General features: G+C 38.5%; 1 protein-coding gene across 2 annotated transcripts in view; it reads right to left on the bottom strand.

The window, feature by feature from the left end:
• LHFPL2 (LHFPL tetraspan subfamily member 2) overlaps positions 1-22,638 on the bottom strand; it is a 117,533-nt gene that overhangs the window by 86,628 nt on the left and 8,267 nt on the right. The gene's annotated exons all lie outside the window — the stretch shown is intronic.

The following is a 22,638-nucleotide window of genomic DNA, read 5'->3' on the forward strand; positions in this document are numbered from 1 at the left end:
GCAACCAGTGGATTCACAAGATCTTCAGACCACACCTTAAAAGACATTTACTGTCATCACTCTGAATTCATCTTGAATTTCAACATGCTAATGCAATCCCAACTTGCTGCTATCCACAAATACATTCTCTGTATTCTGTTAGCCAAGTGACTAATAAAAATGCAGAACAAAACCGAACAAGATACACTGGACCTATCTGAAATGCTCTCTCAGTTGTCAGTAAGCCATCAACAACACTTGGAGACCTTTTCTCAATCACTTGTGTGTCCACTTTACAACAATTTCATGTGCAGTTTACCGGTCATTTTCTATGAATGTGCGAGACAGAGTCAAGAATAGCACATACACTAAAAAAAAAAAAAAAGATACCTCATCCATCTACCACTCATTCACTCATTTTTTTATCTACTAGGCTAGTTCTATTGCCAAGGCAGGAAATTAAAATAGTCTGACACAGTTTGATCTTGATAAATCTATACTAGTTGCTTATCAATTTTATTATCCCAGAGGTGCTTATAAAGCAACTCTTTAATGACATTAAAAAAATGTGTGTGGATTAATGTTTCATTGACCATCTTATAATTCCTTTCCTCTTTTAAGGTTTTATTGACTGGCTTACAATTCCCTTCATTTCCCCACCATATACGTTCTGTATACATACATACATATATATATATATATATATATATATATATATACACATATACATATATATATACATATATATATACATATATATATACATATATATATACATATATATATATATACATATATATATATACACATATATACACACACACACATATATATATACGCACACACACACACACACACACACACACACAGAGAGAAAGAAAAAGTAGGGAATGTAGTTTTATATTTGCCTTCCCCAGTTCTCTAAAGAATCTCTTCCTGCCTCCCACAGGTTCTCTGAAGAGTCAAACTAAGGAGTCCCTGACAAAGAGGAGGATAGTGCTGACTTCTCAGATTAGCAACCTCCCATTTCTTACCTGAACACAGTAAGCTATTAAAATCAGTGAAAGAGCAAGTTAAGTTAATCACACAGAAGCTTAAACAGTATGATGAGGTCTCTGGAGAGGAGAGAGGAAAATGATGAGAAGTGGACTTCACTAAGGGTGACTCCTGACCATCTAGATAAAAACAATTCACTAGTTCACTGCCTGAGGGGTATCAGTGGTTTAGATGTTTTTAAAAAAATAATAAGATAGTAGGAAAAAAAACAGCCTAAGCCACTAACCTTATTGCTTACCTTCAAAAGCCTGTTGAGGGACAGTAAAGCAGACTGGTTCAACATGTTTCACAATACACTTCTGAACAACTTTGTAAACCCCTTTGGCCAGATTCGGTAGACAGGCGCCTGTTTGGGTATTGCCTTCAACCACACTGCTGGGAAAGCACAGGAATCCAGTGTCTCCATCGTTCTGGTCTGAGGCACTCCTTACTACTATAGCAGGTGACTATTATGCTAATGGAAATCCCCTGTGAGCTCTCAATTGCTATCAGCGCTGTCTCCTTCCTGCCAAGTTTTACCAAAACGTGAGTGCCTAAAAAGACCTGTAGTTAAGAAATTCTCCATGAGACTAGGAGGCAGCTTGCCCTGTCAGGGTTAGGAGAGACACAAGCTATTCCAACAGTCTGTCAGGACCCAGAGAACATAACAAGAACAATAAGACGGCAATCTTTTTTTCCCCTCTACCTGCCTTGAAGTAAATGTCTGTAGCTAGAAGGTAGGCTGAACACTGGATTCAGCACATGAAGAAGACATTCCTCCACTAATATCTTGTTACACACTCATCAGTTAAAGCAGCCTGCCAGTACTGACAGAAACAACCCTAACATATGTGCACTGATTTAAATATTGGTCACACAAACCTATTTAGCCATCAAGGAACATCAAAAGGTGATTCTCTGTTTTTTAATAGAAGAAAAATTAAGGAGAAGGAGTTTTTAAAGAGAAAGAAGAGCAGGAGATAGTGATCACAAACTGTATGCCCAGTTCACTCAACACAGATAATTTCTGGCATTTATGCACTCTGGTTTCACATTCCATCAATGCTAGCTGCCACTACGGATGCTGAGTTAGGTTAACACACATGCACTGTAGCTTCAAACCTACCTGTAGCCCAGAAAGGTAATAGTAGAGTCAGTCCCTTTACCAGTATCCAATCATCAGTAAAAGACCCATACTTACTCTTTCACCTTAATCAGCTTTAGGCCTGCGATATTATTTATGCAGAATTACTGCACAATTTCAGTTTGCTGTGATCAGTGCATATACGGGACTCAAACAAGTACAAAGGCTCACATCACCTGTATGTTAACAATACAGTGATGTATCTCATCAGACAGCAGAGCATTAGCGCAGCTAAACGACCCAAAATCCAGTTAGAAGATCTGAACTGCATAATAGCAGACTAGAGAGAACCACAATAGCATACAGGGATGAAGGAGGACTGGATCAGCACATTTCTTATCCCTTACTCCTGGCAAGTATTCACATTTCATTAATTAAATTCAGAATTTGAAATGGTTTTTGCCAGCACTAACTATACCTTATCATTCAACAAAGACTTGGCTGAAATCAACATGCCTCTACCGTGGCATCTTAGGAGTCATTCAGAAACACTGCTGGCAAGGATTCTTCATGCACAGTGGCAAACATCAATTTAGGTAAGCAGGAATCCTTCCATTGGGATTTGGATCAAAATTTTATTGAACATGATCAAGGTTGTAATACCTATACTGGTGTTCTGGTTTAATCCCAGTCAATAATTAAGCACCACACAGCTGCTTGGTCACTCCCCCTCCAGTAGGATTGGGGAGAGAACAGGAAGGGTAACAGCGAGAAAACTCATGGGTTGCATAAAAAACAGTTTAATAAGTAAAGCAAAAGTCATGTATGCAAGCAAAGCAAAATGAGGAATTCATTCACCACTTCCCATTGGCAGGTAGGTGTTCAGCTATCTTCAAGAAAGCAGGGCTCCATCACATGTAACACTAACTTGGGAAGACAAACGGCGTCACTCCCAATGTCATCCCCTTCATTCTTCTTCCCCCAGCTTTATCTACTGAGCATGACACCACATGGTATGGAACAGCCCTTGGTCAGTTGGGATCAACTGTCCTGCTGTGTCCCCTCCCAACTTCTTGTGTACCCCCAGCCTAGCCACTGAGGAGGGGTGGGATAAGAGGCAGAAAAGGCCTTGTCTCTGTGCAAGCACTGCTCAGCAACAACAAAAGCATCCCTCTGTTATCAACACTGTTTTCAGCACAAATCCAAAACACAGCCCCCTACCAGCTTCTATGAAGAAAATTAACTCTATCCCAGCCAAAACCAGCACATCTGGACTTCAGATATACTTCACTGAATTGAACAAATTCAGTTTGATTTATAAAGTCATGTACTAGCAGAAAAAAAAACCAAAACTTTTCACAGAACATAGCATTTGAAGCAATCTGATTTTACAGTCTCTTACTAGTGTAAGAAGAGAAATATACTGACTGGCTGCCTCTGACTGATCCATTGGTCAGGAGCATACTTCCACTGATATGCTGCCATGTGTCCAGGTATGTCCCTGTAACAGACACACATCACACTGCCTCATTTGGTTCCTTCAGTTATTCTGCACAGAACTAAAGGTAACACAGGGATGAGCTGAAACACATCTGTCTACAGCACAGCAAGAGAAAAAGCAAGCCAAATATTTAACTAAATTAATAGCTGTCTTTCTATTAATTTAAAAATATACACCTACTATTCACATGATGACAGAACATCCTGGAAAAGAAAAATGGTGTCTTGACCCACAGTTCATTCTGTGTTTTCTCCTTCTACAATATATAGCTTTTCACTATGTATTTGTTTGTACAGGACTTAAATAAACACTTTGTTTAAACAGATCCTTCAGTCTAGGATGGTTTGTAGCTCCCAGTTTAAACAATTACAATGGTGCATACTTGAATAACAGATTGTCTTAGCAGACCTTAAAGATTCACAAACTTGCAGGGGAAACACCATAGAAGCAAAATAGCCACTCTTTGAACTAAACAATGGCAAACTGAAGAGTAACTATCGGCATCTAGTTTTACTTCTTAAGAGTGATCCCAGTGAATTCAGTAGTACTTTTCCTATAGATGACCCAAAACCAGCACTAACTCTTTCTCCATTTTTAATGCTAGGATCATTTAGTTTAAAACAAAAACACATTTATCTGAGCTGAATAAAGATTAAGTTCTTAACAAGATTTTGCCAGACAAACCTGCTTTCAGATACATAAAATATATTACCCCAACTGACTTACATTTTTGCTACGTATGATGTAAACTCATGTCATTAGAAAACTAATTAACATGTTTCTAATGACATGTTAATTTATGTCATTGGAAAAGAAAACATGTATTTTTGAATTATACACCTTCCCCTCCCAACCTCTCAATAAATTCAGTTTCCGTCTTTTTTTTTCCAGGATCTCAAGTTTTAGTACTGGTTGTCTATGTGAGTACTCTAGAATAGCACTATAACTTGTTTTATCTAAGGCAAAGGAAACTATATACATACATATGCAGTGGATACGTTACATCCTACAAAAATAAACCAAAAGCTGATAGCTCTCCTTCAGAAAAATAACCTGTCTGTCTTCAAAAGGAAGAAAGGAATACACTTTTGATGATATCACAATACAGCCTGGGACCATATGTTTCATTTGTCTTGGTGGTTTTTTTGTTTTGTTTTTCTTCCCTCTTGAAGGAGTAGAGCAACCTCTATTATGCATGGATTTGGAAAGTACAAGTCAGCCAAAAGTCGCAGATCTCTCTGTATAGACACGTCCAGCTGTCATTTCACAGCAGGAGAACAATAGCGGCTTCAACATAGACACAACAAGCTCACACAATCCTTACGCAGCCAGACAGAAAATCTGTCTTAGCTGATAGCTCACTGCCTTTGAAACTCCAGGAAGATGTTCCTATATAACACCAGGATCAATTGCTGCTTTCCTGTTTCTGTATTTTCAAATTGCTCATTTGTTCACAGCACCCAGAATACAGTCAGTTTACTGCTTGTAATCTCTACAAAGCTTTGGGAAAATCAGATTTTAGAAGCAACAGAACTCAAGACACAGAAGCATAGAGTACACTACTCTTTAATCTGCAATGTTTCTACTCTTGATGACTATTTTAAAATTAGATGATGCATAAAGCTTGAAAAAAACCTGTGTTTGTATTTGCATGCTGATTTTCTAGAGCTATGCTCAGCAGCTTCCAATGATCTTATCCATAAATCTGTTTAACAGACAGCATATTGCATTGCTTCTTCACTGTTGGAAAAAAATCAAATTTTTTAAAAAAATAATTTATTTCATATCTGTAGATCTTGAAAACAAAAGTTCTAGACAAAAAATGAATTATTTGTAAAATAGCCTAATCTTTAATTGGCTAAGCAGAAAAACTGGCAATGCATTGGTTGCAGCTCAAGTAAAAAAAAGTATTACTGGTAACACTCAACCAATTTACATGTCTAAACATAATTTCACCAGGCCCATCTGTAAAACTTTTGTTTCAGTAGTTAATAGTTGGGGTTTTTTCCTAACAATGAGTGGGTTTTGATCACAGCAAATTTGCAACACTGGCTCCTTCACAGTTCCCACATTTTCTGGAAGTAAACAAACAGCTCCTTTTAAACAACAGGATAGTGCTTGGTGTCCTGTGCCCTACTGTAAAGTTTGCCTCATTGAGAATAAGCTTCTAAAACAAGTTTCACTGCCAGTAACCAAGGGCACACAGGAGTACGTTCAGAAGTCAATGTTGGGATTTAAAACTAAGCAAACTCCAAATTACGGAAAAGAATCTCAAACATGACATAACTATACGAGATGAAAGCTGACACGTTATGTTGTAAAACCTCACCAGCGCTTGTTCAAGAATGCTATTGTTTGCACTTCCTTTTTTCAAGGAAAAAAAGACAGAGAATGGTGACAGTACAGGAAAGGAAAGAAAATAAAAGCAGCTTAGGAAGGAGCAAGAAAAAAATGCTCAAAAGATGAAGATGAAATGAAGTATATGCATATTACTGATAGAAAGCATGCTTTATACAACATTTGTATTCCAAGGTTTCACTTCAAAAATTAATCTGTGCCTCTGAAATATTTCTGGAAATTTTTCCAGGCATTGGATGCAAACTTCTCCTTATCAAAATCATTTCCCTTTTTGAAACTATAAAGCAAACTCATTTTCTTTTGACATCCCACAAAGTTGTACTTCAGTCCCATCTACCAAAGGTAATAATCATGCATTAACTCTTACTCCTTTAAAGTTTACTGGGTAGGAACAGTATATAAAACTTGAATAAAGAATATCTCAAATCCCAAGACAGAGTACATATGTCACAGCAGGGGTAAAAAAAGCAAGGAAAACTTTAGAGGGGCTTTGTTTTAGTTTGGTTTTGGATGGCAGGGGTTGTTTGCTTTCTCATCTGTGTTGAAGCCTAGAATAGCCTGAAGCCACAGATAGCACAGATTGAGCAGGAGTAAGAGTTCAGCTGGAAAAGTCAAAAGGTAACAGTGAATCGAATTCCTCACTGTTAAGCAATAGAACAAGAGTTAAAGCTGACACAAAATAAAATTAAATCTGAAATAACTGCTTTTCACTTGTATCCAAATCTGCTAATAGTAAGGTCACTTTCCTTGTACATCACCACTTTTTGTGAAGCCACATCATACTATGTAAGCCCCATATTTTCCAGTAAGAGATGCTTTTCTAAATCGTAGATTATTTTAAGCGTACTTCAATTAATTTCTCATTCTGCAAAATAGGCTATGCTCTATCTAATAACAAATGCAAACTCTAAAAGGTCAATTTCCACTTTTTAGCAAGATTAACAAGGCTGACATAGTTGATGCAAATTTACCCTTCAAAGTAAACAAACTTTCAGGTAACTATTACAGTTTTCCTTTTTTCCTTATGTCAAGGTCCACAGATCTGTTAGAATGGGACCTGTGCCTCCAGGAAGCAAAGCACAGAAATAGTCTCCTGGTGTGGACATACAGCACACTATAAACAAGCATCCCCCTTCTTCCCCATGTCTTTTGCCTTCTGCTTTTCTCTCTCTTCTCAGAAATTAGATCCCTCAGAAATTAGATATTCTGACTACACCTGCAGTAAATAAGGACCAAGACTGAAAAATAAAATAGTACAATACTGAACTAGCACTTGACAGACAACTAGATCTACTCAAGTTGTACTCAAGTTGTTGTTCAGGGCAGAAAGTTCCTAAAGGACTCAATATTAAAATAAAAGAGGAACAGTTTTCAAAATAATACACAAGAGTGAATGCCCATGACAGTTACAAGGAATGGTTTCATGATTTAGAAACATCTATTTTTCCTAGGAAAATTCTTAAATTCAAATAAAATCTCCCAATGGAGATGCAGTAGATCTCAAGATACAGCAAGACATTTTAATATAGTATTGGGAGAAATGAAGTCACAATCTATAAACTGCAGGGTTGGAATAAAATTTGTACCTTAAGAAACCATTTAATTCTGGCATCCTTGCAAAGAACACTTTTCTTGCATGTGTTAATATCATCAGTACAATATCATCATAATTTTGCCTAAAATTCCCATAAAAGTCATTAAGGTTATGCTTTACATGTTTTACATGGTTTTCAACTGCTGGATTTTAAATAAACCAGTACAACACTTGTTGATGTCTTTCTGGAGCCTAGCTTAGCAACACACCACATCATCCAAACACTCCTTTTAAATCCACACAAATACACATGGAAGCCTGCTATTCACCAGAAAACTCCCTCTGCCAAGGTGCATTTGCAAAGCCTCTGTGTTTTGTTACACAAACCAAAGAGCAACAAGTTCTGCAGCCACCAATGTATAAAAATAGTGTCAGGGCCATTCTCCAAGTCCTATCTTTTGTCCCATTACAGGCCATTACTGAAATTATTCATAAATTTTTTAAAATTTTATCCAAATACAAAGAGCAAACACCAAAAAAAAAAAAAAAAAAGGCACCAGGTACCATTGTGTCCTCACACGCTGGCTGGCAGAATGGGATTATCACTAGCAGTTTCCAGATGCAAAGAAACTGATCACAAACTCATTGACGGGACTTATGATGTGCTACATACTTCTACCCAGTTGCAAGAGCTGCTCTGCCCACCAGCACCATCACACAAGCATCAGTCCATCTTCCTTCATGTAAACACAAGAAGTGTATGGACAGTTCACAAAGCAAGGGAAACTTTGATTCCGCTGGCACAGGTGAACCACTCTGCAGGTACGGAATAACTGCAGCTTTCATAACAAGCATTGGTGTACACACCGGCAAGTGCCTCCTATTCATGTAGGCAGGAGCAGTATGACACCTCAATGAGTGGCAGGTAAATGGAGCAGATTGTCCAGTGCTCTTTGCCTGAACCTAATCAGGAAGATCCCTTCAAAATGAAGTTGGTCTCTACCACCAACAGAGGCAGAAGTGGACCATAACCACAGCAGATGACAACATGGAGTCATAGGATAAGTAACTCAACCAGTGAGTATGTCTCTGCAAGACAGCAAATATTTTGATAAATCTCAGGAGGAACTAAGCTTTGTTTCTCTGATATCACTAACTCCTCACCACTGACAAATGTGTTTTCTGTTAGTGGTCATAGCCTTGTACCTCTCCTTAGCATGGCTAGCACTCATCTTAGCATGGCTAGTACCATGTCTCCCAGTCACTCCTTAATTCAGAGTACTATGTACAAGGGCCACAGCACCACAGCTCTCCTTGTTGCATAAAGCACTACTGTGATTTCCAGGAACAGCCCAGCTTATTTTCCTCTTTCCAAAACTAACATTAGTGCTACTGTAATCCTGGAAAAAGAGATACCCAGGGGAGAATCACACAGTAACAACAGAAGTTGTGAAAACAAAATGGCTTCCTTCCATCTGTGAAACATAACCACTGGGGAGGGTAAAGGGGGAATGCTTTGAAGAGCAATCTCCACATTAAGAATTTATTTAGATGTGTCAGACAGGCAGTGTCCTGCTGTGCTTGTCCCCAATTATCTGGAAGTAGAAATAAGATGGGGAGCAGATTGCAGAGCTTTGATCTGAAGCACAGCAAGGCTGGTTTTGTATCAGTCATGTTGTGGCCTTTACAGGCATCCAAGGCTGAGATCTGTTCCTGAAACTCTCATACATCTTATAGTCTCCTGTACGCACTGACCTCCTTTGATCAAAATGATGAGTAGCCTCTTTTGCACCCAAAAGGAAAGCATCTGATAGAAGAAAATGGCCTGCATGTAACCCCAAGGCTGCTGTTTCAGGAGCAGCCAAACTGCCTTGACTGTTTCTTGCTACCCGAAAAGGAACACAGAGGCCTTCTCCCTCCTGCCCTCCCTTCCCACTGCCCAGCACCTGATCACTCAGTCCCACCTCCTTCCCTCCCTTACACCAGCGTGTGACAGACCCTCGTAGTAAAACACTGCATTTAAAAGGCTGGATTTTTTTTCTCTTTAGTTAGTTTGGAAGAGAAAGGGCAGGGTTGGTCAGGAGCAGAGCCAGGGTATGCCCTCACCTGGTTCTGGGGCATCTAGACACTGGGTTGCTCTCAAGTCTTCCCTCTTCACGTACCATTGGGAAAGGTTCATCTGTGGGATTTTAAAACATCTCTAATTTGCCCCATCTGTAACATTTTTTCTTCTATCATTTGACAGGAGTCAGGCCTATATATTATTTTTTTCTAATGACTCCAGACATCTCTGCTTTCTATTAGGACTGCAATAGTGAACAAGTACTCAGCCTTGGTAATTGCTCATCTAAGGTGTCTGCAGTCATGGCAAAGATAAACAGAAACTCTCAGATTTAGGAGAGACCTGCCTAAAAATGTTACTAGATTGCTTTCTCGTTTTATCTGACTGAAGGGTACAACAGTTTAACATAAACAAAACCATCTTCTTATTAAGTAATGCAGACAGGTTTGCAGAACACTATGTCATTAAAATAAAACATCTGTAAACTAAGTAATGAAAGCATGCTAGCATTACGTGTCTAAGTATTTTAACACATACCTTATTTTGTGCAGTAACCAATGGATGTAGTTTACAAATGTGTGCATAAAATTATCCTATTTCAGGGACAAACGCACATTTCATAGTTTAGTTAGAAAACATGATGCTTCCATGGAATATTATAGCTAGTGCCTGTCACTTACCTTCATTTGTTTTAGAAAACAAAGTTTAAAGTATATGATAGTAACTGCTGATGATTTACTGACCTACATTTTAGGATACTTGATGTTACAACAAAACAAACCTGCCTCTTTCACTTCCACTATACAAGTATCCAGAATCTCCTAGAATACCACATATATTTTAAATAGCAATTTAGAATTACAAGCTTGATTAAAGAACGGGAATTTAAAAGGCCTAAACTTATCCACCAGTTAAACTAATTTATCTGACCATATCTGATCACTTGAAGTATGCACCAAGTGATAAAGCACTTCTGCTGTGCAATTTTCAAACCCAGAGAGACAACGCTTAAAAAAAATCTCCTCATTTACCACTGTTTTGAAGATCAGCAGAAGCTCTTCAATGGTCAAATGACTAAAAAAGAAAATAAAAAATATTTGCCTCATACTATCTGAATACTAGTGCTTAAAGGAGATTGCCAAAATTATGTCAGGGTAAACCTAATACACAAGGGTGGATACCCTCTGAAGCTAAATTCTCTCTTGATAAGAAAAACCAAGGCTATTATGCAAAACAGACCTTTATCCTTCTAAGTGATAACAAAGTACATTGCGACAGTGGAGGAACCCCTTTTTTTTCACGTAAGATTTCATTTGCGTCCTTCTTTGCAAGTGAGAGAATTGGCAAGTTAATCTCTTGAGAGCAGAGATTTAAAAGAAATCCCACAAAACCATCCTCTTACAAAGAATTTCCAACCTTTCAGGAACATCACCTAGTTATCACAAATTTAACATATCAGTAATATAAGTACAACCATTCTTTGTAGTAGATGAGATAAAAGACACAAAGCTTCCTGTAATTCTGAGTGTAACAGAAAGGTATGAAGTCATACCACACAGAAAAACAGGCATATTAACATTCAATCCAGCAACGCACATGCCATGAGCAAACCACTGGCCACAACTCATCAAGGAGCAGGCTCAGTGCACTCTCTTCACTACATCTAGCTTCCTCAAACCTGCCTGTAGTGGATTCTCTTGGAAACAGTGGAATGTTTTATTTCACTTGGTCAGAAGGTATTCTTCAGTTATGTTCCTTCAACATGGTTAGTATACCAAATAAAAGGGAAAAAACACTCAAGGCCATTCTGTATGCCTTCAGCAGAACCCCACTTCTTTGCTCCTACTCACCCACAGCAAGACATACCTTCCCAGAAAAATGTTTCTCTTTTTTTTCTTTAATACAACTAGTCTCCTTGTAAAAGAAAAAAAATAAATGCTCCTTTTCCTGATCAGATGCCAAATTAACTCAATCCTTTTTTTTTTAGCTCTCCTCCCCATGTCACCTATTACAGGTGTTGTCAAGAAAATCTGACCAGGCCATAGTTTTAATTAATCCTCATGTGGCCAGTATACAACTTATACGGTAAATACAATGAAGCTCAGTTCTCAGTAAAGGCAGGATAAATCCAAAACAGTCTCCACGACATTACGGATTTTAAACCCATCTACAAAAGAACTATTTTGAAATCAAATTAATGCATTTCCAATACATATGTATTTCTGTGTCTGTCACCTGCATCTCTAGCAAGCAAAGCTCCATGGACCCTTAGTTAACTGCATCTGTAAACAGTTCCAATGGTTTGAGGGGGGAAAAAACACAAACCATCAAACCACAACCCTTCCCTGGCAACAACATGAAATCAAATTAGATCCCACTGTATTTCAGAAAAAATGTTCTTAAACCCAAGAGTGCAGCCAGTAAGCATCAGCCCCTGACATCAAGTGTAGCTTATAAATGAGCAATCTCTAACAATCCCCACCCCACTCTAGAGGGTCAGATAAAATCTCTTGCCTCTTAATTGGCAAAATATTTAACCAGTCTGAATAATCACTTAAAGAGAAGTTAACCCCTTGATTCCACGTGTTTAAACATTAACACTTGCAGTCTGCAGAAAGTATAAGCCAGTTAGCCTTAAGAAAACCTACTTGCAGCCCATCTCCTTTGATGTGGAAATACATACAATAGGCACTAGCAAATGGCAACATTAACACATGAAGTAACTTTTTTTAAGGTTTACTTTAATTACAACTCAGAATCTAGGATCTGAATGCTATTTCTAATTCTTTATGATCCGAGAAACTAATTTAAACCACTTTTCTCAGTTAGAGTCTTTACAATCTTACATAACAACAAAAAAAGTCTGATAAATTTACCTGGTGAAACATTTGAAGTCAATTGCTGGATAAGTCTCATTTTCTCAACTAGCAGTGAGCAGTCATATTTCTTCAGAAGTTGTTCATCAGTTTTAGAAAATAAAACTTTTTTTTAAATCAATTTCTGACAGTCTCTTTGGGGAAACTAACACATATTAGCACAGCTCCAAGTAAGCATTCTTAAGCAAGCACCAAAAGCAAAACATAGCAGAATGAATTCTACCTTAATCCTATCTAGTTTTAAGAAAACCAAGCCTACTTCCCCTTGATCTATGATAAAAAGCTGTCAGGAATAGTGAGCAGTACATCTTCCACTGATTTTTACTGGAGCCACTGGTTTTCAGCTCTGTGGAAATTACCAAGCCTTGAATATGAGGAATGTCTCACAGTGATAAAGGATACATCACATCACACACTTTCAAAATATACTAGCAAATACCATCTATTTCCTTCTTCTGGTGATACTGTGAGTGAAATTTTCAAACACAGATGGTAGTGAGGTGTATAGTTAACATCAAATTGCTTACGCTGGCACCTAAAAATAAGACTTGGGAGGAAGTTAGCTTCTGAAATACAGGTCTAAAGAGATAATGGCACAACAGTCAGCTTGCCTGCCCATCCATCCCATGGCACTGACAGCTCAGCAGCCAGCTCTTTGTTGGACCGGAAAGTTTCTTTCACCTGTGCCAAAACATGGGCACTCTTCAAACACAGAACTGTACCAGAAAACCCACACCTGCCTTCATCACCAATCACAGACAGCAACCCAAAATTCTTATTAAAATATGAGATGGAGGTGATGCTTCACACTCCCCAGACTCTTTGGACAATTTCTATTGTTCAAGTGTTTGAGAAGCCACCTGAAAACAGTCATGCTCCTAAGAACAGGGACCAGAACCAATAACTCCCCACTTCTGACTGCAGGCAGCACTCCTAACTACAGGTACCAACTTAAAACACACACAGAATCAGGTTTCCTCAACCATTTTCTCCCTTCTCCTGGCTCCTCTACCCTCAACATGAGTAGGTCAGCTTCAATATGAGGGAAAAATCCTCCAGCTCCTCTCCCCTGGACAAATCGATATCCTGGTGGTGAGGACACACCACTCAGAGGAGGTGATCACACATGGGTCTCCCAGCCTTCACAAAGATGTGAATACAGGTCATTCATTTTTAGTGCAAGCACCCCAACTGTCAAGCAAAGGGAGGTGACAGCACTACCACCTTAACCAACATCCTGTGGGACTATGGAACAGGGCACAGATCTTTTACCTACATGTCGTCAGGAGAGGATCCCATGTTCACAGAGATGACCAGCACCCATCAGCCCAGTGCCTTTCCTCCAAAGGTAGGCAGGAGAGCAGCAACACTTCCCATGGGCTAATTCTGCAAGTCTCACCCTTCCCTTGAGAGATCTCTGGTTCTCTTTACTGACTCTACAAACACTGCAGACTCTAAGCTCAGGTAACTTGAATCAGGTGCCGAACTTCTTCGGTCTACATGGGATTTGTACATGGAGTTGCTTTGAAGCTGTACTCAACATTTTCATGACTTAATATACTGGTGCATCAACTTCTGGCAGAATTTTAAAGCTAGCCACTCTGAAAACAAATTTATGGCAGAAAAATGAGTCAGGGGAGAGAAAAATTCAGTTTCCTTTTATATGCATGACTCATTTTAATTATCACCCTGCAGGCAAATCAGTTAATTGCTAGAAATAACTGATTATTCACTCATTAGGTAGAAGTCATTTCACACTCAGACTGAAAAATTTTAACGTGAACTAAAAACATTACCTTATTTGATATTTCTACCATTGTGACTATTTTGTATTTTTACTCTATTTTCAATCTATTATTTTTTCAAAATAATGGCAAGTCTACATTGCTCAGCCATGTTTTTAATTTTCTTTTTAACATCTGAAATTAGTTACATCAGCTAATAAAGCATTGTGCTACCTATTTTTTAAGCTAAGTATCCAGATATGTCTACAGAAGTTTACATTTAAATCGATCCATTATGAAGGCTTTATTTTACAGTGTAACAGCACACAGGATTTTCTTCAAAGCACTACATTAGATCAAGGTTTGGTTTTTATTTTACTATAGCATAAGGGATCTCAAACAAAGCAGATTTGGCAGGGAAAGGCAAAAAAGACAAAAATTTTAACTGATTTTTTGAGTTGGGTGATTTGGTTTGGCTTTTTGTGAAACAGCAGAGATCACAAAAATCAAATAGAGCTTTGGTGACATGGCAAGTGCTCAGCTAATGATATCATGCCAAAACAAGCATCTACAATAGACATACAATGGAATGACAATGACATAAAACTCCAAAAAGAGGTATCTTTCCTTCTGGCCTTAAGAAGTTGCGTACTGCAGCTGGGAAGACTCCTTTTTTTAAAAGAAATCAAATACACCTTTTGGTATTTCAGCCTACAAATAAGACACAGCAGGTATAAAGGAAGTAGTCCCCTAGCTGCCACAGTATATTATTGAAAAGTAATATATCTAGAGAAATTATCTGGATTTACAGACGTTCTCAGTTACATTCAGGTCTTCAAGAATGTATCATTTCATACAAGAGAAGCCTTCAGAAAAGCGTTCAAACTTCTGAGGAGGAAAAACTCTAGGCCACAGGTTGCTGCAGGGTCCATCTGGCCAGCTAAATGTGGCAGTACTGCACTGATGTGTAGGTGACTGTGCTGCAGGAGGTACCACCTCAGAACAAGCTCACCAGCATAGAAAAAACAGCCAGAGACGCACTGCTGATCCCAGCTGACAGGAAAACAGTGCTACAGCTCAGCCAATTTCAATTACTGCTTACTCTTTTTTCGGTCAGAACTTTTCTAGAGTTCTCAAAGTGCAACACCTTAACGGACTTCAATGTTCAGGAGTACTGTATAGCACAGATTAGCATAGAACATATGAAAGCCATGGTTTTGTCAGAAGGTCTCTATGCAAATACACACAGCTAGAAATACAGCTAATCTGCTGACCTTAAAGTGAAATGTGTCCTGCACCTGAGTCTGGGCAACCCATAGTACCAATACAGGCTGGGGGATGAAAGGATTGAGAGCAGCCCTGCAGAGAAGGACTTCAGGGTACTGGTAGATGAAAAATAGGATATAAGATGGCCATATGCACTCGCAGCCCAGAAGGCCAACCCTGTCCTGGGCTGCATCAAAAGAAGCATGGCCAGCAGGTTGAGGGAGGTGATTCTGCCCCTCTACTCTGCTCCTGTGAGACACCACCTGCATCCAGCTCTCAAGTCCTCAGCACAGGAAAGATAAAGACCTGTTGGCACAGGTCCAGAGGAGGCCACAAAAATGGTCAGAGGGATGGAACACCTCTCCTGTGAGGAAAGGCTGAGACAGTTGGGGTTGTTTAGCTTGGAGGTCAGAAGGCTCCACAGAGACCTTATTGTGGCCTTTCAATACTTAAAGGGGGCTTAGAAGAAAGATGACAACAGACTTTTTAGTAGGGCCTGTTGCAATAGGACAAGGGGTAATGGTTTTAAACTAAAAGAGAGTAGATTCAGACTAGGTTGAAAGAAGAAATTTTGTACAATGAGGGTGGTGAACAGGTTTCCCAGAGAGGTAGTAGATGCCCCATCCCTGGAAACATTCAAGATCAGGTTGGACGGGGTTCTGAGCAACCTGATCTAGTTGAAGATGTTCCTGCTCATGGCAGGCGTTTGGACTAATGACCTTTAAAGGTCCCTTCCAAACCAAATTACTCTATGATTCTATTGAACAGATTCATACCTTAAGGAGCTAGAAAGGAAGGACTGCTATGTAACTTAAACCATATAACTTTCTTGAAATAGTTCAGAGTTGAATTACAGTTTTATTTTTCAGGGCGACAAAAGTATAATCTTGATTCTAGAACTGCCCGTAACTTTCTTACTGACACCCTAAACCAAATAAATACACTATAGGGCATGGGAGTTATTCATGTTTCCAATCAGAATGACTTTGACTTTAGAATTGCCATCAATCAGACTCAGCTTACCAACCTATCCACATCACTGTCTCTGTTACTTGTCATTTCACTAATTGCTGTATGTTATTGGTGGGGAAAGGAATGATTTTGCCATCATATGATTTTTAAATTCACACACAATGCTCTTTTTATGTTGCAGCTTAAACAAGAATTAATTCAGAAGGGTCCTAATGCTTCCATTGCCCAGGAAGTCAGACTGCCTGACCACAGGGATCCTTTCAGGTCTGCAAGCTTTGGTTTTGTGACACTTCAGATGTTGGCAGGGTAATGTGATTTTTGGTTTATGTCACCAATAAAAAGATCAGTGAAAAGCCAGCAGCTTATATGCCAACTAAACAACAGAAACTTCATATTTACAGTTACATTAGGCATCTGTCATTTAGCCAGGTCAAAGCTGATGCTTTCATTTTAGTTTGTTCTACTTTGTGAACTAAAATGGGTATTGAAAGGTTAAATACTTGACCTTAGCCTATGACATCTTTATCCACCAACTGAACTTGTCAATTCATGTAAAAATATTATTATCAAATTAGTTTTATCAGATAAATTTTTCACAAACCCATACCAGTTAGTATTAGTTTTATACACTTCTTCCAGCACCTATTAATTCAATCCCATCATAGACAGTACAATGTTCCACCCTAAAGCCTGGCTTTCCCAGCATTTCCATCCAGCCCACCCAGCACCATTTCCCTGGAGGAGACAAGAGTGTGTATTCAGGTAGCACCCACTGCTTGAGGAGCAAAATATTTCTGCTTTCCACAACCTAACACAACGAGTCAGGCTGATGCTGCTGGTGATGACAGCCAGTTAGCACTTCTGGTGTACCAATCTGCTCTACCTCCTCAGGCAGCAACAGCAATCTGACTGTTCAGGGATGACCGCACAGTCTACATCCAGCTGTGTTCCCAAACTCTCCTCCCCAGCAACCCATAACAAAACCCAGATCCAGCCTACAAGTCTGTGTTGTATAACATTAAGTCATCCCATGTAATCTAATAAATTAGAGACAAAACACTTATGTCATATTCTAGTCTCTGAAATTTCTCCAGATGAAAAAAAAAACCTAGGGGGAGAGGTGGTGAGGATGGGGATGTAAATCGCATTAACTGAACAGAGAACTCACTGCTTGTTTTTTCCAAATTTTCTGGATGCACTTTCTCTGGCCCTGGTGATTTTAAAGGATGATATTTAATGGCGGTCATTACTGGACTGGAATCTGTTTTGTTATAAACCTGTGAAAAGAGTTACAGGGTCTCTTCCGAATACTGAACACCAATATCTAATAAAATCCTTCCTGGTTTTGCACTCTCATTTACAGTTATACCATTCCTATTGGGTAAAACACCAACTGTAATGCTGCAGTTTTATCTCCTCCTCATAGAATAAACTCAACAGCCCTGAACATCGTGTCCAGAACAATCACACCCATGGGGCAGAGTCCTGGCTTTTTTTAAACAAGCTCTGTAGCTGGCTCCTCTTCAGTGTTCAGACTGAAGTCACCTGTGAGGTGACTTAGGAGACTAAGTTCTGAGACCACTGATTACTATCCCACCCTAATAGATTAAAACACAAAGGATTTTTGTAAAAAATAAACTGCTATTTTTGTATATTTGGAACACAATACAGATAAAACTAGAAATAAACAGATGCCTAGAGTTTAATAGGTAGCACTGGGAAGCATTCTGAGTTGCATGTCATGGTGGGTAGAGAGAGATTCAGAGAAACTCTTAAAACTGGAAATCTACTGTATAGCTGCATTCAACAGCTGGAGACCAGAATTTGGGACCCAGAGGCCCTGTGGCAATTCTTCGCTTTCAAATAATTCACAAAGTGACTGGATGCCTCTTCAGAATTTTATGACAACTGAAAACTGGCATAGGGCCACTGCTGCTGAAAAAGGGCTTTAACAGTCACTACACCTGATATGCTGGATTGGGGGTTTTAATTAAATCTCCAGTTTTACATTTTGCATTTCTGCAAATTTTCTCTATATATGAGATCCTAAGTATATATATCATATATACTCTTGATGGGTGGAAACCATACATTTCAATTCATTTGCTCTTACCCTGCATAGTACCTCTATAAACTTACATCAGATGTCTACTGGAACTGCAACACTAACACTGCCAAATGTAGTCTGTCTTTTAGCACTTTTACAAAAAGTAATTTTCTTTCATTTTAGATCAACAGATTATATAAAGTTAAAATACAAATATATGGCTAAAGGCTGTCTACAGCTATTTCTATTTACTAAAATTTCCAGCATCAGTTCCTGTTATAATTGATGCTGGTATTTTCCCATAAAGGTAGTAAGCAGAGTTTTATAAAGGAATGGAAGATTACATCTCTTAAATGCCAGTCAGCTTCTGAGACAACTTTAAAAAGACCCCAAACTCTCATCAAGATGAACTTAACACTGCATAATGTCCTTAAAAAGAGAAGCTACAGACAACATTCATCAGTAATCACTCCTGAAGAGAAAAAGAAGTAGACACAATGCTCATAGCATTATTTAACATTGTCCTGTCACGCTGACAACTACAGTTCTCCTGAAAGCACCTGCAAGTACATAATAGAAAATTCATGGTGTAACTGTTATTTAGACTTACCATGTTTTAAGAATTGGAATTCATGTCTTCAATGCTATATTAAATCAATCAATAAATGGAATTAGGCTTCTGTGATTGAAAATTTATTTTCCAGCCCAGTTTTATGGAAAAAACTGCTATTCACCAAGCACTCAGAAAACCTGACCTCAACTTGGTCAGTATGATCAATTCCAGCCTCTTCTGAGAAAAATCAAACATTTCTCAAGCTGTGTCTAGTGGTCTCCTTCACAATCCTCCAAAGTTGAAAGGCAGGGCAGCTCTGAAAAAAAAGTTTAAGGCAACAGACAAAAGATGAGCATCAGCTTTTCCCTTGGCCATTCTGAGATTAAAAGCTGATGCAACATATGCAATCCAACCTCCAGCTTCAGGACAGATGCAGCCATTAAATATTTGAAGGGTTTTGTGCCCTGTTTGTTTGGTACTGCATGACCACCTCCCTGTACTAGACTCCTCTCCAAAGCTGCTGCAATGCCGTCTCAGAACCATAAAAAGTAAAGATAACACTGTGATGTATCCCCAAGAAGTATGACATACCACACAAGCATGACAATTTCTTGCTCACCGATCATAATCCTAAAGGCAAATTTGTATTTCAGAATGGGAAAAGAATACAATTTCAAGTGTTCTCCATCAGGTATGGGAGACTAATGAGATCTGAACATCAAAAGGTAACCAAAAGTGACATAAAATGGGACCATATGCCCAGAATACACGAATGTACACCACACACATGAAGAGCACATGGAAAATACATTAGTGTACACACCACATAGGTCAGTGTGTGCTGCCTTGATAACAGCAATAGATCTCTTAAGTAAATAGCACCTTTCTTCTTTCACTATTATCTGCACTCCTTTCTCAAATGCTCAATGTCAGCTTCATTAATTGACTAAAGGAATAATAAATTGAGGCTCTGAAGAACTGTCAGGGGCAGGAGATAAAATAATTCAAGGTATTAAATTTTTTGAAGCAAGTATCCTTATTTCAGCTGAAACAAGACAAAGTCTCCTTTTAACAGGCATGTTTGCAATATAAAAGTCAATGCTTGAAATTTTATCTACAAACTGACTTCACACAGTCAAGATGGCTCAAATTTCTGCTGCCCTGTTCCTGTCAAACTGAAGAGAACTCCGATTTTGTATCTAATTTTGCATCATTCTGCTTATAGGAGGAAAGATCCTGATGGTGCCTGTCTTAGAATAAAAACAAATCCAGTGTTACAAATTTACATAAATTGTTTTATATAATCATGTTTTAAAAAATTCCCTAGCTATAAATGCAAGACCAAACTGATACTGTATGTGTTTTTTACTAATCACACAATAATATCCCTCATTTATGGTGGGAAATTTTTGATTACTGAAGTTTCTTAGAAGCACTTTTTCCTCAGTAGTAATCATGCCAGAATACGGATTGTTGAGGATTTGGTTGCTTCTTTAAAAGTCAACCTACTCAAACCATTCATGCATTTAAAAAGCTTAATTAGTCAACAATTCAATGAAAAAATAATTGTAAAGAGGGATAAGCTAGATTTGCCTTTAGGAATTTTGTTCGGTTTTTGGTAACATTCATCTTTTTAAAGTATCATCTGTAAATGCACAAAATAAAAAGCATAGAGAATCACAGAAAGCTGTCTGAAGTTGTGCAGTATGCGAGTGACTCACAACTTCAAAATTTGCATTTACTGTAGATATTTAATAAACCCCACTTCCTGGCAGCGTGCTACAGCCCACCTCTTCAGGAAACACCAGAAGAATGTATGACAACGATGTGGTTGGTCCCTGAGTTATCTGAAAAGTACATTCTGAGCAGTACTTTTTAATTCATAAGAGGGTATTTAGTTATGAGGTTTTGGAAAGGGAATGGAAATGCTCAGCTGTTCCTCCTGTTCAAAAAAATCTGTGTTAACATCTCCCCATTTTTTAAAGCAGAGGTCATCCTTGCTTGTTTTGCTCAATGCAGTTCATTGTCTACTGGTTAAAGTTTCCAGTGAATGGTTTTATGAACCACCTCTTCACATCATCACACATGAAAGATTGGGGACTTTTCTACCAGCTGTACCATCCCTATCCAAAGTATACAAGTCCCCAGTATTTGTCCATGTTTTTAACATAATAGTGACTTCAAATAAGCTTGATCTAAGAAAAAAGAATTGTATGGGTATGTCTGGTGCACATTCAGTGAAACAGACTGTCCACCCTTTTGGTTACTGCAAGACACACAGCTTCTCAAATATGCAGTCGTAAATAACTATATGCATAGACACCCACACAAACAAAACTTATAAATTCCCCTTAATGTTAACAAATACAGTGTGGCCTCTGGTTTCATGATTGACACATGTCCTCTGGTCACATGGCCACACATCCACTGTAGACAAGTACTCATTAGTGCTGCCTGGTGAGACTGTGAAATCCTCACGAGTGAGGGAGATGGGGGGCAGGATACAGTTTGCAGTTCATCCAACTCAGTGCACTCTCTCTGCTTATGACTGATGGGCCTCAAGAAAAAGAGATGGGAATAAGAGGCACAACCATACTATTACAGAAAACAAAGAAGAAAATCATAAAAGGGGAAAAACAATGGAAAACATGCCAGTTTAAGAGCATGAAACGGAAGAGTTTCCCAAAGACAGAGTGAGCGGGTTAACTACAAACTACAACATTCAAGTATTGCGGTGACCCTCTAGGTTCTGTGTATTAAGGTCAATATTCAACAAATATTTTCATCACAACTTCTAACACAAGTTCAAGAACTAGTGAACTTTAGTACTAAAGAAGCTAAAGTTCATTTAAAAAACAGACCAAAACAAGCCACACACACTGTTCTTAGAAACTGGAGATAGGGAACAGTCTGCTCAGTCTAGGTCAGTGTAAGAGTGCTCGTTACAGCACTGCTTTCTGAGCAAAGCATCCTATTTAATTTTATCATATCTGACTAATGCATTTTTGGTATTTGATAGGAAACAGTTCCAGAGAAAATTATTTCAATACACAAAGTAACACTGACACACAGTCCACATTTTCTTCATTTCATCCTATTATCACCTTGCTTCTTTGACCTCATTTCACCACTGTTAACAAAGCCATTAAGAGTAGTTTTGTTTTTCTCATAAATCATCCCACCAGCCTTTTGATGCCTTCTTCTTAATTCCTTTGATTCTGTCAACATCTTTTCATAACAGGTACCTTAAACTGCCTGCAATTCAAACAAATGTAAATGTACTCCAGGACAGAGAGGCATGTTATAAAACAGGGAAGAAACAATTTCTCTTTCCCCCACTTCTTGGTCCATAGAATATTTCTACAGACAACTGGAACTGATCTTTTTTATTACTATCTCAAACTCAGATCTTATGGTTTCCTATTTCTTTAAATATTAACAGGTTTTAGACCCATTTCACGATCCATTTGCTTTTTAGTTTAAACTGCATAGCTGTTTTTCAAGATAAAACTCAATACAGTATTTTTCCTGCTGATACTTAATTTGGGAGGGTTGATGCTAAACGAGGGATGATACTATGATGTCTATCTCTGATGGTATTTTCTTAACAGATTCCTGTCCTGAGAAATTATATATTAGTTCTGCAC

Source organism: Athene cunicularia, assembly GCF_003259725.1.
Source record: "Athene cunicularia isolate RWA chromosome Z unlocalized genomic scaffold, athCun1 chrZ_part1, whole genome shotgun sequence".
NCBI lineage: Eukaryota > Metazoa > Chordata > Aves > Strigiformes > Strigidae > Athene > Athene cunicularia.